Source organism: Hypanus sabinus, chromosome 17 (assembly GCF_030144855.1).
Source record: "Hypanus sabinus isolate sHypSab1 chromosome 17, sHypSab1.hap1, whole genome shotgun sequence".
Taxonomy (NCBI): domain Eukaryota; kingdom Metazoa; phylum Chordata; class Chondrichthyes; order Myliobatiformes; family Dasyatidae; genus Hypanus; species Hypanus sabinus.
In genome coordinates, this window is record NC_082722.1 from 61,051,364 (window position 1) to 61,065,952 (window position 14,589).

Below are 14,589 nucleotides of genomic sequence, written 5' to 3' on the forward strand. Positions count from 1 at the left end.
GCACAGATGTTTTTTCTTGTTTTTCGCCAGGGTTTCTCTGTAAACCCTAGAGACTGCTGTATGTGAAAATCTCAGGAGATCAGAAGTTTCTGAGATAGCCAAACCACCCTGTATAGCGTCAACAATCATTCCACAATGAAATCTCTGAAGTTTGGCCGGAAAAACAACAGAACCTCTTGATAATGCATGCTTGCGTTTGTGCTTTGATTGCAGCCACTTGATTGGTTCATTAGATATTTGCATTAGCAAGCAGGTGTACCTAATAAAGTGGCCACTGAGTGTATATATTCTGTCATAGAATCACAATGTGCTCATCACCACATATCCTTCCACTTATTTTTGTACCATTGGTAAACTTGGAGATGTTAGATTTTTCTCCTCCCCCAGGTCATTAACATAAATAGTAAACAACTGAGGACCAATAATTGATCTCTGTGGTTCTCCACTAACTACATATTTGCAACCTGAAAAAGAGCCATTTATTCAAACTCTCTGTTTTCTATGTGATAGCTAGTTTTCAGACTATGCTAATATACTGTACTTCCTCTAAAGCACATCGGAAGGGTAGGCTTTTCACACAGACAGTGATGAATACCTGGAACGAGTGCCAGAGAAGTTGATGCAGGAAGAAACACAATGTTTAAAAGAGACTGCAGATGCTGGAAAAACGGCGGTAAAATGGTAGCCTACTTGGTCAAGTGACCCTTCCAGGCCCCACAGAAGGCAAAGAGTGGTAGTAGATGGGTCATATTCAGCATGGAGGCCGGTGACCAGTGGTGTGCCTCAGGGATCCGTTCTGGGACCCCTACTTTTCGTTATTTTTATAAATGATCTGGATGAGGAAGTGGAGGGATGGGTTAGTAAATTTGCTGATGACACAATGGTGTTGTGGATAGTGCGGAGGGCTGTCAGAGGTTACAGCAGGAGATTGATAGGATTCAAAACTGGGATGAGAAGTGGCAAATTAAGTTCAACCAGATAAGTGTGAGGTGGTTCATTTTGGTAGGTCAAATATGATGGCAGAATATAGCATTAATGGTAAGACTCTTGGCAGTGCGGAGTATCAGAGGGATCTTGGGGTCTGAGTCCACAGGACACTCAAAGCTGCTGCGCAGGTTAACTCTGTGATTTAAAAGGCGTACAGTGCATTGGTCTTCATCAATTGTGGGATTGAATTTAAGAGCCGAGAGATAATGTTGCAGTAATATAGGGCCCTGGTCAGACCCCACATGGAGTACTGTGCTCAATTCTGGTTGCCTCACTAATGGAAGGATGTGGAAACCACAGAAAGGGTGCAGAGGAGAGTTACAAGGATGTTGCCTGGAATGGGGAGCATACCTTATGAGAATAGGTTGAGTGAACTTGGCCTTCTCTCCTTGGAGCGATGGAGGATGAGAAGTGACCTGATAGAGGTGTACAAGAAGATGAGAGGCATTGATCATGTGGATAGTCAGAGGCTTTTTCCCAGGGCTGAAATGGTTGCCACAAGAGGTCACAGGTTTAAGGTGTTGGGGAGCAGGTACAGAGGAGATGTCAGGGGTAAGTTTTTTACTCAGAGAGTGGTGAGTGCGTGGAATGGGCTGCTGGCAACAGTGGTGGAGGCAGATACGATAGGGTCGTTTAAGAGACTTTTGGATAGGTACATGGAGCTTACAAAAATAGAGGGCTATAGGTAAGCCTAGGTGATTTCTAAGGTAGGGACATGTTTGACATAGCTTTGTGGGCTGAAGGGCCTGTATTGTGCTGCAGGTTTGCTATGTTTCTAAATGGTGCAAGTGTGTGTCTTAAATGTTTTCCTTCTGATTGCAATACCTTGTTGGACATTGGTAATATCAAATACTGCAATTCTGGTGAGACTAACAGAGGAAGAACTGTGTGGCTTCGGTTATTGTGTGGCATCACCTATTATAGCCACCCAGAGGAGGAGGCACCGGGGTGGTGTGGGAGACAACACAGCCACAGCGGGTGCACTGGAATCCATGCTGGGTTGGGGGCTGGCCTTGCTGTCGGTGCTGCTCGATAGCATTCGCTCCATGGACGACAAGCTGGACTGCCTGTGGCGGACCCAGCCCATAACAAGTTGTTTTGCCTGCGTCTGGTGAACCAGTGTGAGATGAGGAACTACTGTGTTTGTGTCCTTGCACAACCCTGACTCCCATGCACCACCAATCGTCAGGCCATGCCACTCGGGGACTATTTTTCGTAACCATATGTACTGTGATTTTGCTGCTTGACCCTGGAGGAATGCTGTTTATACAAATGTGTATCAATGAATGACAATTAAACTTGAACTTGAAATCCAGGGGAACATACAAATGGTGGGGGAGCTCAGCAGGTTAAGCAGCATTTGTGGAGGGAGATAGACAGTCGAAGCTTTGGGTCAAGACACTTCATCTGACTTGAATGAAAGAGCGGAGATACCTACTATAAAAAGGTGGAGGGAAGGGATGGAGCCCAAATTTTAAAAGACATTTGTGGAGGTACTTGGTTATGAAAGGCTTGCAGAGAAAAGAGCCTATTGCAAACAAAATGGGGTGGCATAGACAGGCATCAGGGTCAGCAGTGACAAGGCATACAAAAGGTTCCATTCCTTTACATTCTGTGAATATCTTGGGCTATAATGAATGCAACAACTTTTTAGAAAACAAAATCCTAGATACCTACCAGTTCCCCTCTATCAACTCTCTCTGTCGCATTCTTAAAGAACTTGAACAAGTGTATCAAATATGATTTGCCTTTCATTGAAAATATGTTGACTAAATGTGTTTTATTATTTACTTCTTCCTTCATTATTAGTTCTATCATCTTGTCAAAAATAGATTTTAAGCTAACTGGTCTATAGGTCCCTGACTCTGTCTTCTTCAGTCTTTGATGACTAGCCTCTTATTTTGTAACTTTGAACAAGGAAAGTATTATCTGTTTTCTATTTTTCTGGTCCCCATACAGAATTTAACAGGTTTCATTAAAAAAAAATCAACAGGTATAGTCTCTCTTCATCCACCTCTTTCAAAACCCTTGAGTGTAGATCATTGGGTGCCTGTGCTCAGTGAGTTTCTCTAATACTTAATCCCTTGTGATTGGAATTATTACAAGTTTATCCATGTTGCTGGAAATTAACTCATCTGTTGTCTCAAGAATATTTCAGTCTCCTCCACAATGAACACTAATACAAAATGTTCATCTAATATATCTGCCTTGTTTTCATTTGCTGTTATAAAATCACAAGGTTTATTCTCTGTTCCATATTTACCTCCATATTTGTATATCCAATTAACTTACTGTTTTTGACATTGTCTACCAGTTTTCTCTCAAAATCAGTTTCCTCCCTTCTTTGCAACACACACAAGATGCTGGAGAAACTCAGCAGGCCAGGCAGCATCTATGGAAAAAAGTACAGTCGACTTTTCAACCTGAGACTCTTCAGCAGGACAAGGTCCTGCTCTTTCTTTAAAGATTTTCAATCTTTAAACCTCCCAATAAATAAATACAATAAACCTCCCAATCCATTGGCCTAACAGCAGCCCCTGCAATTCAGTATGCCTTTCTTTTCATGTTAACATTCATTATCTTTGACCTCCGTTGTTAATCACAGATTATGTTTCTTACTCATGGAAACCCTTTTTCCAATTGGGATAAAATTCTGCTGAGCATTATAGACCAGGCGCTTGTATATCTACCACTGTTCATCTACTGAGCTGACTCTTAGCATTCCACTCCACCTTAACATTTCCTTCTTCATGCTATTATAATTCCCTTTATTTAAGATGAAGACATTGGTCCTGTGGCATACATTCCAAATTGAACCTGGAATTCTATTATATTGTGGTCTCTTCTCCTTTTAACCTCAAGATCTCCTAGTAATACTTCCTCATTACACAAGACCAAATCTAAAATAACCTGTTTCCAGGTAGGTCCTATAACAACCCTATCTAAGAAGCAGTCCATGATGGACTCCACAAATTCTCCTGCCAGTTTTGAATATCCAATTGATATATATGCAGATTAAAATCTCCCATGACAAATGCAGTTTCCTCCAATTGTTATTTCCCCATTTATATTAAGAAGCATTTTGGGGGGTCCATTGACTACCCTGACTTGCCTACTTTCACTTGTTATGATTTAATTTCAAATTGTTTCTAAACCATTATCCACTGACTCTATATCACCATTCAATACCACTTGGGCATCTTCCTTGATTAACAAATCCACCCCACCACCATTCCCTCTTGGCCTGTTCTCATATGACCTGGAATACTGAGCTCTCAGTCCTGCAGCTACGTGTCCAAGTTCTAATAGATCATATTAATAAGTTATCTGTGATATGAACTCATCTACCTTATTGCAAATTTTGCAAGCTTTCAAGTTGTGACTGTTAATTTTCAATTTTTACTAATTTATTTGAGAACTGCTACAGGATCTTTTAGATCCACCTGAGAAATTAGATGAGACCCTAATTTTATTCAATACTCTGCCTCCATCTACTCTTTGAGATGGATACAAAAGGTCCCATTTAGTCCCAGACTGAACTTCTGGCCTTTTATCCTTCCCCTCTTAAAAACAATACATGTATACCTTGTATAAAATTAGTCAAAATCTCCACTGTTTCAAGCCATCTGCCACCAGACATGCATGGGTCACTCCCAGAACAAATTATTTGAATGTCCTGAAGACAGGATTCCCATCTGCTGTTATCCAGTAACTTATTTCAATGTTGCTCATGCATGAAGCCTTCATTTCTGATCCATATTAGCTGCCAGATCCCAAAGGCTCAAACAGCAAATGCATTATGTGGGAATGGGCACAGAACTATGAGGATTCATGGTTCAAGGTTCAATATTTTATTATGACTAAATGGCCTAAGAATGAAAAAGTAATTTACATTCATATAGCAGGTTTCATCTTTTTAGATTGCCTTGAACATAACATAGTTAAATAATTTTTTAATATAATCATTACGTGGTGTAACCAGGTAATGATTCTTCCAACAGAAATATAGCACTTCTTCATTGAGTTTTTAGTTGGTAGCAATCACATTTGAAATCATCTTTCATTTCAAAACTTCCAACACAGATCTAGATGACACTCTCATCACTGAGATCTTTTATCCACACAACAGAATGATGATTTAGTATTTCATTTGGAAAATTATATATTTTGGCTATAACACCTTACAATCTCATTATTAAACATCTAGAATCAATTTTTAAAACTGTGTATTTCAAGTCAAGTCACTTTTTATTGTCACTTCAACCATAACTGCTGGTACAGTACACAGTAAAATTGAGACAATGTTTTTCAGGACCATGGTGCTACATGAAACAGTACAAAAACTACATTGAACTGCATGTAAACAACACAGGGAAAAAAAAACTATACTAGACTACAGACCTACCCAGGACTGCATGAAGTGCACAAAACAGTGATTTATGATTCAGAAATGAAAATGCCACCACTTCATCTTCTGTCTGATGATTAGATCTACACCATTAAAGTTCTATATTCAGTTTTGCAAAACCAGCCTAAAGATATGGGAGAGATCTATTGATGTTCAAGAAACCTCCAACAAATTACATACTTGAGAAGTGCTCTACAATATGGTTCACTATCCATTGTATTTGTCTGATGGCCCACATGGGAATAAATTAGGTCTTTCTGTGGTTGAGGAAGTCGTTGCCTCTCTCATAAACTGTCTTGCATTGGTTGATGGATGCCCATATTCCCCACGGAAAATTTGAATTTGGCAGCCTTTTCATCAGGTTGGTAATGCGCTGTTTGCTAGCGATGCTGTTCCTGTCCCAGTACTCTTTACATCACACAACTGTGATGGGGCAACTCTGGGTACATTTACTCTGCAGATTTAGGTTGAACTTCAGTCACTTGTTAAAGGATTTTGTTGACTTTATGAGTACCATTACAAGGCAAATATAATTGTCTTTTGTTTGCATAGCAACATAAGAGAATAACATTATTACCTGTAAGATTTTAAAAATTCATTACTAAATCTTGATTTCTTTTATTTAATCTTGATTAAATACATCATGCTTGTGGCACTTCCATAGAACCATAAGTCATTGGAGCAAAATTAAGCCATTCGGTCCATCGAGTCTGCTCTGTCATTCAATCTCAACCCTACCCTTTTCAACCCCATCCTCCTGCCTTCCTGTAACCTTTGATACCCAATACTCAATAGGTTTCAATAAAATTCCCCTCATTCTTCTAAACTTGAGTGAGTACACGCCCAAAGCCATCAAACCCTCCTTATCTGTTAACTCTTTAGTTCCCAGTATCATTCTTGTGAACCTCCTCCGGACCCTCTGCATTGCTGGCACACCTTTTCTTAGAAAGGGGGCCCAAGACTGCTCACAAGTGCAGTCTGACTGATGCCTTATAAAAATTCAGCATGACATCCTTGCTTTTATATTCTTACCCTCTCAAAATGAATGCTGATGTTGCATTAGCCTGACTCAGGCTAAAAGTTAACCTTCAGGGAATTATGCATGGGGATTCCCAAGTGCCTTGGCTCTCTGATTTCTGAATTTGCTTCATATAATGCTAAGGCATATTTTCTGTATTTTTGTATGTGTCTATTGCATTTCTTGCAAAGTGATTTTTACATATCATATCAAAACATTAAAACGCTGGACCCTTCCTCTCAGAAATGACTTCAAGTATGTGTTTGTTTAATGATTCTTGCCGTGCTTCTGTTTTGTTTGGCACCATGTATGTCTCTGGAGACATTAACAAGCTGTTGTTTGACTCTGCCAATAACAAAGGACTGACGTACGAATCCTTATCTTCTTGGCACTTAGCGTTTTACCTTTCGTTTTAAAGACACAATTCAATGTGAAAAGTAGACTCATCTTCTCAAAAACAAATAGCAGAATTTTATGAATAACATTAGCATGCATTTCTTATAACGTGCCTCATGAGTGCTCATGAAACATAAAATATCGCTGCGGCAGGGCCCAGGGCCTGTGTGCAGCACCACACGGTGTCTGGGCAATTTAAACGCTGGCCTAGATAGACCAAAAAGGCAGGGTGTCAGAACCGGAGCCGAGGTTCAGGATGATTCTGCTCGCTCTTCCGCGGACGTTTACTACTCTCTCTACAGACTGCTCCAGCTGATTCACTTCATGTCTGCGAGCTTCACTGCAATTTGCCCCGCTATATTGACCTGAGACCAAAGCTACGGGCCTGCACCAGCTGCTCCAGGCTCTGGGCCTATGGATTCAATTTGGTTCAGAATGCTGTTGCTTGCTTTTATTGTTTGCATGATTTGTGTTTTTTTTCTCTCTCCTTCTCTTGACCTTTTTTAAAATTTCAGGAGAACTTTTTTTAAGTTTCTGGTTTCTTGTTTTGTAGCTGCGAGTAAGCAGACAAATCTCAAGGTTGTATGATTTATATATACTTTGATAATAAATGTACTTTGCATTTAACTTTGAGTATGAACTTGCACTGTTATATCTACTCCTACACCATGACTTGAAATTGTTCATTTTATGAGTGAAAGTCCTTTCTATAAACTGTTTCAAAAGCACCGAAACAACATCAAGCCAATTGGACATAACAATTTTCTTCACCTCTCACCGCAGCTCCACAATGAGATTTACTCCAGCAGGCTTGGTCAAAATATTTGATCCAATTTGTCTACTGGCAAATTCTGAAACTGGGGATTACATGGGCTTTTGCAATTACTTAATGGCTAAGTACACCATATCATTAAACAGAAGTTTGTGCATAGTGTACAGATCCACATTATATGAAAGATGTAATTACACTGGAGCAGATGCAAAGGGTATTGACTAAGATTTGGCTAGCACAAGAAAATTGTAAGAATGAGGGAAAATTTGATAAGCTGGCATTGTCATGTTTGGAACAAGAGGATTGGAGGTGGTCATAATTGGAGCATATAAAGTTATTACAGCCAAGTGTAAATAGGAAGAATTTATTTCTTTTAGCTGGGAGGTCATAGCCAAGGGGCTTAGATTTAAAATAATTGCAAAAGGATAAGAGAGATGGTTATTTCACCAAGAGGATGGAAGGAGTCTGGAAATCAAGTCTGAAAGTGAGGCAGAGGCACATTTATAAAGAATTTGAATATTCACTTGAAGACCTGCAAAGCTATAGAGCAAGAAATGGAAGATGGAACTAGACCAGTTAGTTCTTTTTTTTTAACAGCACACACATCTTGAGCTGAATGGCTTCTGTAAGTGCCACAAACTTTCTTTAATGTATTGCAATGTCCTCTATAGTACATGTGACAATAATAAACCAATTCAAAAAGGGGTGGAAAGACATGACAGATAATCACAGGCCCATTTGTTAGGTAGGCTGCTATGGTAGTGTACTACGCTTTATAGTAATAGCAACCCAGGTTCAATTCCCACCGCTGCTTGTAAGGAGCTTGTATGTTCTCCCTGTGACCAACGTGGATTTCTTCTGAGAGTTCTGTTTTCCTCCCGCAGTCTAATGCTGTACTGGTTGGTAGGTTAATTGGTCATTGTAAATTATCCAGTGATTAGGCTCGTGTTAAATCAGAGATTGCTGGGTGGAAGGGCTGGAGGTGCCAATTCCGCGCTGCATCTCAATAACAAAATAAAATAAATAAGAGACAATCACTACATTCCCACAAGTGAGTGGATTGGACTGTCTCGGAGGGAGTTAAAATAACCTATTGCTGACTTGTCATGGTTGCTTCTGCATGGTTTCAATTCTGTTAACTCTGGTGTATGTGGTCATTCCTTCAGTGAGTAAGCTGATGATTCCAGCAAAGTACGCTCATGGTGGAAATCTTACGTTCACTTTAGATTCACAAATAAAAAATATCAAATGCTGTAAACACGGCAGGTTAGGCACAATCTGTGGAAAAATGAATGGTTATCATTTTAGGCCAATAGCTTTTTGTTCCTGTTTTTGCAGGTACTGACTTTGGTGGGGATGAGGGGAGGAAAAGAGACAAATGCAAATTCCTCACTGGGAACCCCCGGCCTGGCCTCTGACTAATCAAGCTGGAGAAGCCACATGGTGCCGAGAGTTTGAATCTGTGCTTCAGGAATGCAAAAAAGTCCCCGTGCCTCAGTAACTACACAGTCACTCAAATATTAGGCATTCACTATCTCAAGTGTACAAGATTCCACAGGTCTGACACAGGCTTCAGCAATCACCTCAGAAACCATAAAATTAGAGTGAAAGGATGTTATCATTAGGAATTGCATAAGAAGTTGATCAGTAAGAATTTGGAGCCTTCACTTTATTAAATGTGATATATAATTACAAGGAATTTCACAGAAGTATTTCTGAATATAATTCATTATATAGCTTGCACCGATGTTAAGGAAGATAACAGAGGCAAATGGCAGAGATAGATTTTAAGGAATGCAAAAGAGAAAAACAGAGGGCTCAGATATTTAGTTAGATTATCACATGGCTTGGGGCTTGAGCAAGATATGATCAGTACTGGGTGTGATCAAAGGACAAGAAATGGAACAGATGTTCAGGAGCATTGAAAGATTGGGGATTTTACTTATTTTATTTACAGCCCTTTCAGCCCTTTGAGCTTAACTGCCCAGCAATCACCAGCAACCCTGATTTAACCCTAACCCAATCACGGGACAACTTACAGCAACCAATTAACCTACCTAATATGTTTCTGGACTGTGGGAGGAAACCAGAGGACCCAGAGAAAAAAAAAATTCTACAGGGAGGACATACAGACCCTCCTTATAGACAAACTACCGGGACTAAACTCTGAACTCGGATGTCCCAAGTTGTAATAGTGTCACACAAACTGCTACGCTACCGTGATTATTAACAAAATTAGGAACAAAAATTTATAAAGCATACCCGTCGTCTGATTGGCAGGCAGTTTAAATCTGCAAGAATAAGATGGTGCGCTGAACTGGATTTGACACATTGCAATATTGTAGTGGAGTTCTGAATGTCCTTGAGTTTATAAATTATAAATGTACTTTGATAGTGTTAAGCTTGTCCTGCATACCGTTCACACAGTGCATTGGGGTAGACAAAGTAATATAATAATGCAGAATAAAGAGTAACAGCTGCAGAGAAAATGCAGCACAGGTAAACAAGTTCATAATGACATAGATAGTGAGATCAAGAGCCTATTTGATCATACTAGGGTACCACATAATGGTTTTATAACAGTGGGGTAGAGGCTGTCCTTGAGCCTAGTGGCACATGCTTCAAGTTTTTGTACATTTGCCATTTCAATTGTATGTAGGGAAGATCGTTATAAAATCCTCCACTGCTGTCTCCACTCCCACCTGCTCAACTATCTGCAGTTAAAGTGCAGGCAGGTTTTTCCCCAGCTCCACTCATCAGTTTACACCTATTTGTGAAATCTACTCCCCCTCTTTCCAGAGATTTTGCCAGTATTCCCTTCCCTGTTAGATTGGTGCAATGTGCTTTTTATTTCTGCATCTCTACAGCGATCTTTTTCTTTATCCTCAGTAGACCCTACCCTTTTTCTATAAACCTATAAATAATAGAATGTGTTGAAGGATTCTTTTTGAGTTATATAATAACTGTCATTCTCTTCTCATTCTTTGCATTTCCTTTTCACTCTCCATTTCCACTGCTTTACTCACCTTCATTCTCACTCGTGTCGTTCATATGAGATGCATCATCAGCAGCTTTCACTTTCCTCGTCATAATCTCTTTCTCCTGTTATCCTGTGACCCCTCGCTTTGTTTTCTGTGCCTTTCTCCTTGAATGCAGACTTGGCACTTTCCCACAAAACCATTGAGAAAACTGCAGTCTGCTGCATCTGCTGTCTCATCAGCCAGTAGTTCTGCAATGGTCCTGATGCTCTTGTGGCATTCAGCTTGAATGGCAGGGTGGATCAGTACAGGCATGTAGCTAAACCTGTGTCTGCAGAAGGCAAAAGGTCTTGCCATTTTAAAATTAAGTCTCTGGGTGCATCGAACCCCTGGATATAGTTAAGAAGGGTGTACTGCTTCTGAAAGACTGTTGGAGAGGTGGGAAGGCAGGGGAAATGAGAAGGAAATTCCCTGTATTTGGAGCCCCTCCCTTTTCCCTTGAGGCCCCACAGGGCCAATATTGAAGCTTCCTGGTAGCTTTTAACACAAATCAAAAACAATTGCCCATCCCTTGAATGCAGACACACTTTCTTCAACTACTTTAATTCATTTGCCAAATACCAATTTAAAAATTTAACTAATAAACTTATTCCCAATGAATAGTGAGCTGTAGCTTTAGATTGTATTCCAGTCACAGTTTCTCCGGTCTCATTGTGTGAGCAAACTCCTTTATAAACATGGAGCTTTCCCTTTTAGAGTATTCATACCAAGCACAATTAAAAGAAAGGCTGTCACTCTACAGGACCAGAAAGAGGTTTCCATTCCGTAAAGGAGGTAATCCAAAGGGATTTGCCCTAACTAATGCCATTCATTAACTCGCCTTTTCCGTACCACCTGCTCTCTACTGTGCATCTATAGAATGATGCAAGTGTAGATGTGCATAGTTCAGCTCTCTTCAACCTCCTCAGAAAGCAGAGGCATTGGTGAGCTTTCCTGATTAGACATAATGTATTCTGGGACCATGAGAGATTATGTGGGATGTGAAGAGGTGAGTGGTGCAAATTATCCTGAAGTTGATAGCCTTCCACTTTGTCTTGTTGAAATTGAGGGAAAGGTTATTTGCCTGACGCTAGGGCCTGAGATCTTCCAGCTCCTCTCTGTAGGCCACCTTATCATTTTTGGTGATGGTGATATATTCTTCAGCCAGGGAGTGGAGAATCTGTGGAAATCTTTGCTACATACAGCTGTGGAGGCCAAGTCTTCACGTATATTTAAGACAGGTTGATAGATTCTTGATCAGTCAGGGCATGAAAGGATATGAGGAGAAGGTAGCAGATTATGGCCAAAAGGAACATTGGACCAGGCGTGAATGAAATGGCAGAGCAGACTCGATGGGCCAAATGCCCTAAACCTGTTCCTATATCTTATGGTCTTAAAAACAGTTCATAACTGAGAACAAAACTAAATAATGGTGAAAAGAAATGAGCTTCTTGCCTATTATCATCCATCCCCACCCACCACTCTACTCTAGTGTGCTTTGACTGAGTACTGACATTACAAAATAGGACTATAGATTGAGTTAACACCAGTGTCTCACAAGCATTCTATAATGAATAACCTATTCAGTGAGATGTAATGTACTGAGCAATTTTTTACACCCCTCCGAGCATTTTTTCTGTTTCATTAATGTCCAGCATAATAACAGGAAATTTGGAGCATACAAATATTCTGCCCTCTTCCTGTATATCATAGACTTCAGATAGTATTGCACTTTAAAATTTGTTACTAAGTGGCTTCTGTGCTGGAAAAGTGTCATAACCCGTAACATGGTTTGACTAACAGCAGAGACACAAGTGATGAATTGCACATTCTCCTGTAAAATGTTCTTAAAGGCCAAATCACTTCCAAGTTATTTTTCTTTGATTGTGGACAGTATTAAATAAGGACCATTTTTACAATGGTAATTTTTTTTTAAGTTCTTAGGTTAATCATTTATAAAAAACCTTCAATTGCAAAGTATTATTGATTGCATTGCTCTCTGCTGATCAGCTAACTGTAGCCTTTTAAATAAACACTTTAATCCAATTCGTTTTCAGGTTACAGCCATTTCTCAGACTAGATTGTGCAAATACACAACTGACCTTTGTTTATTATGAACTTGCATCAACATAATCGAACTTCTGCCTTCTCGTGAGGGTCAAAACACAAAACCATAGATTAGGCATTGTGATTGAAAACCCACAGCGTAAAGAGGGTTCTAGTTTGGTTTGGTTTGATGCAACTTGCACAATGCTTGAATAAAACATAGAAACTAACAGACTATTTGGGAGAAATGACCTATTGCTTTGCTGCAAATGTTGCTATTTTCCCCCTAACTACATAAATAGTTAATTCAGGTAAACTAGTAGAGGATCATGCTTAAATTCCCCACAGGCAATTGAATGGGCAAGAAATAGTCAAAATTAATTTTAGCAATGTTTATTCAAAGTTCACCTCTCTATAAAGAAGAGATTCTGATAAATAATAGGGTGATTTTTGTAAGACAGCTTCACCTAGCCTAAATCCTATTCAAGTGAGAAAAACAATAAGCTTTAATGTTCTAAAAACTTGGTGAAATATGATACAAAAATTCTGGATCACGTTTTTGTTCAAATCAAATTTCATATGCAATCAATATTGTTCTAAAAGAAGTCAAAGCCAACAACTGTGAAATAAATTTGCCAGGACAGCATTTTAAGGCTATGCTGCTGACCATTTTATAAGTGTGTTGACAACGTACAACTCCACAACCAAAGACAAACCTCAGCTGGTTATAATAGAACAAAACTTATGACCTTTAAAGAAAGATCTGTTCCATACTACACTTCAAAACATACATATTATGTAATGACAAATCTGTGTTCTGCTATAAATCAAAAACTAATGCCAGACCTCTCATTCAAAATGTTAAATATTTTTGAGCTTCAATTCATGAACTCTAAAGTGAACCTCTTACTAACCTCTCTGCAATACCTGTGTATAAAATCATGGGTGAAATACAGTAGCTTGAGTGCATTCAACCTGTCCTTTACACAGGCTTGTGGAATCAAGAAGAAAGCATCGGCTGAAGATGAATGAAGAAAGATTTAAGTTTCCCCTCCGATCACTATTTTTGTTTGTTAGGTGATACAAATATGAAATGAATTGAAGATCTGGTTAAGGAGTTTTCACTAACAGCTTTTAAAAGGCAGTTGGGCAGGTACATAGACAGGAAGAACTTAGAGGAACATGGGCCAAGCACAAGCAAATGAAACTAGTCTGGAATAGGCATCTTGGTCAGTATGCATCAGTCGGGCCAAAGAGCCTCTTTCCATGCCATATAACTACAACATTAAGGCTGAATCAGCTATGTTCTTTTGAAGAACACTATGATTGGGTTGATTGCCTTGGAATTAAATATAGCATTGATTGTTATGAATAAGTAAACGAGCAATTTGAAACACAGGCTAAGGGTATTATTAAAATTCATTCCCCTCCCCCCCCACCTTATTTGCAGTCAATTCAAAAATCAGAATCCACTCAGCAAAATGTAAGAATGGCATCCTTCCAGAACCAGAAACTGCAATGCGATGTGCAATAGCAAACAGTACCTATGGCTGTTGATAAATTGTTTATTACATCACTACTGCTCATGCACAAGCTGATGAAAACTTCCTTGGAAGCCTGCAAACAAAATTATGAGGGGAAACAAATTCATTGAAAACGACCACTGAATCGAGACCTTTGCAACGATTTGGATAATTGCTTAAAATTATTAATTCCAATTCACCATCTTCTTCACACTGGATCCTAGCCATGATTATATTGTTTCATCTGCAAGAGCATGAATGATTGTAAAGTTTTGCAGAGTATCTAGAGATTTTTTTGTGAACCCTGCCACAATATTTCAATCTTTTGGTAAACCATAAACCAATTTTATTTCCCCCCATTCTCCAGTTTCTGGGGCAGGACCAGGTATCCAGTGATAACTTATATCTTAACATTCCCATTT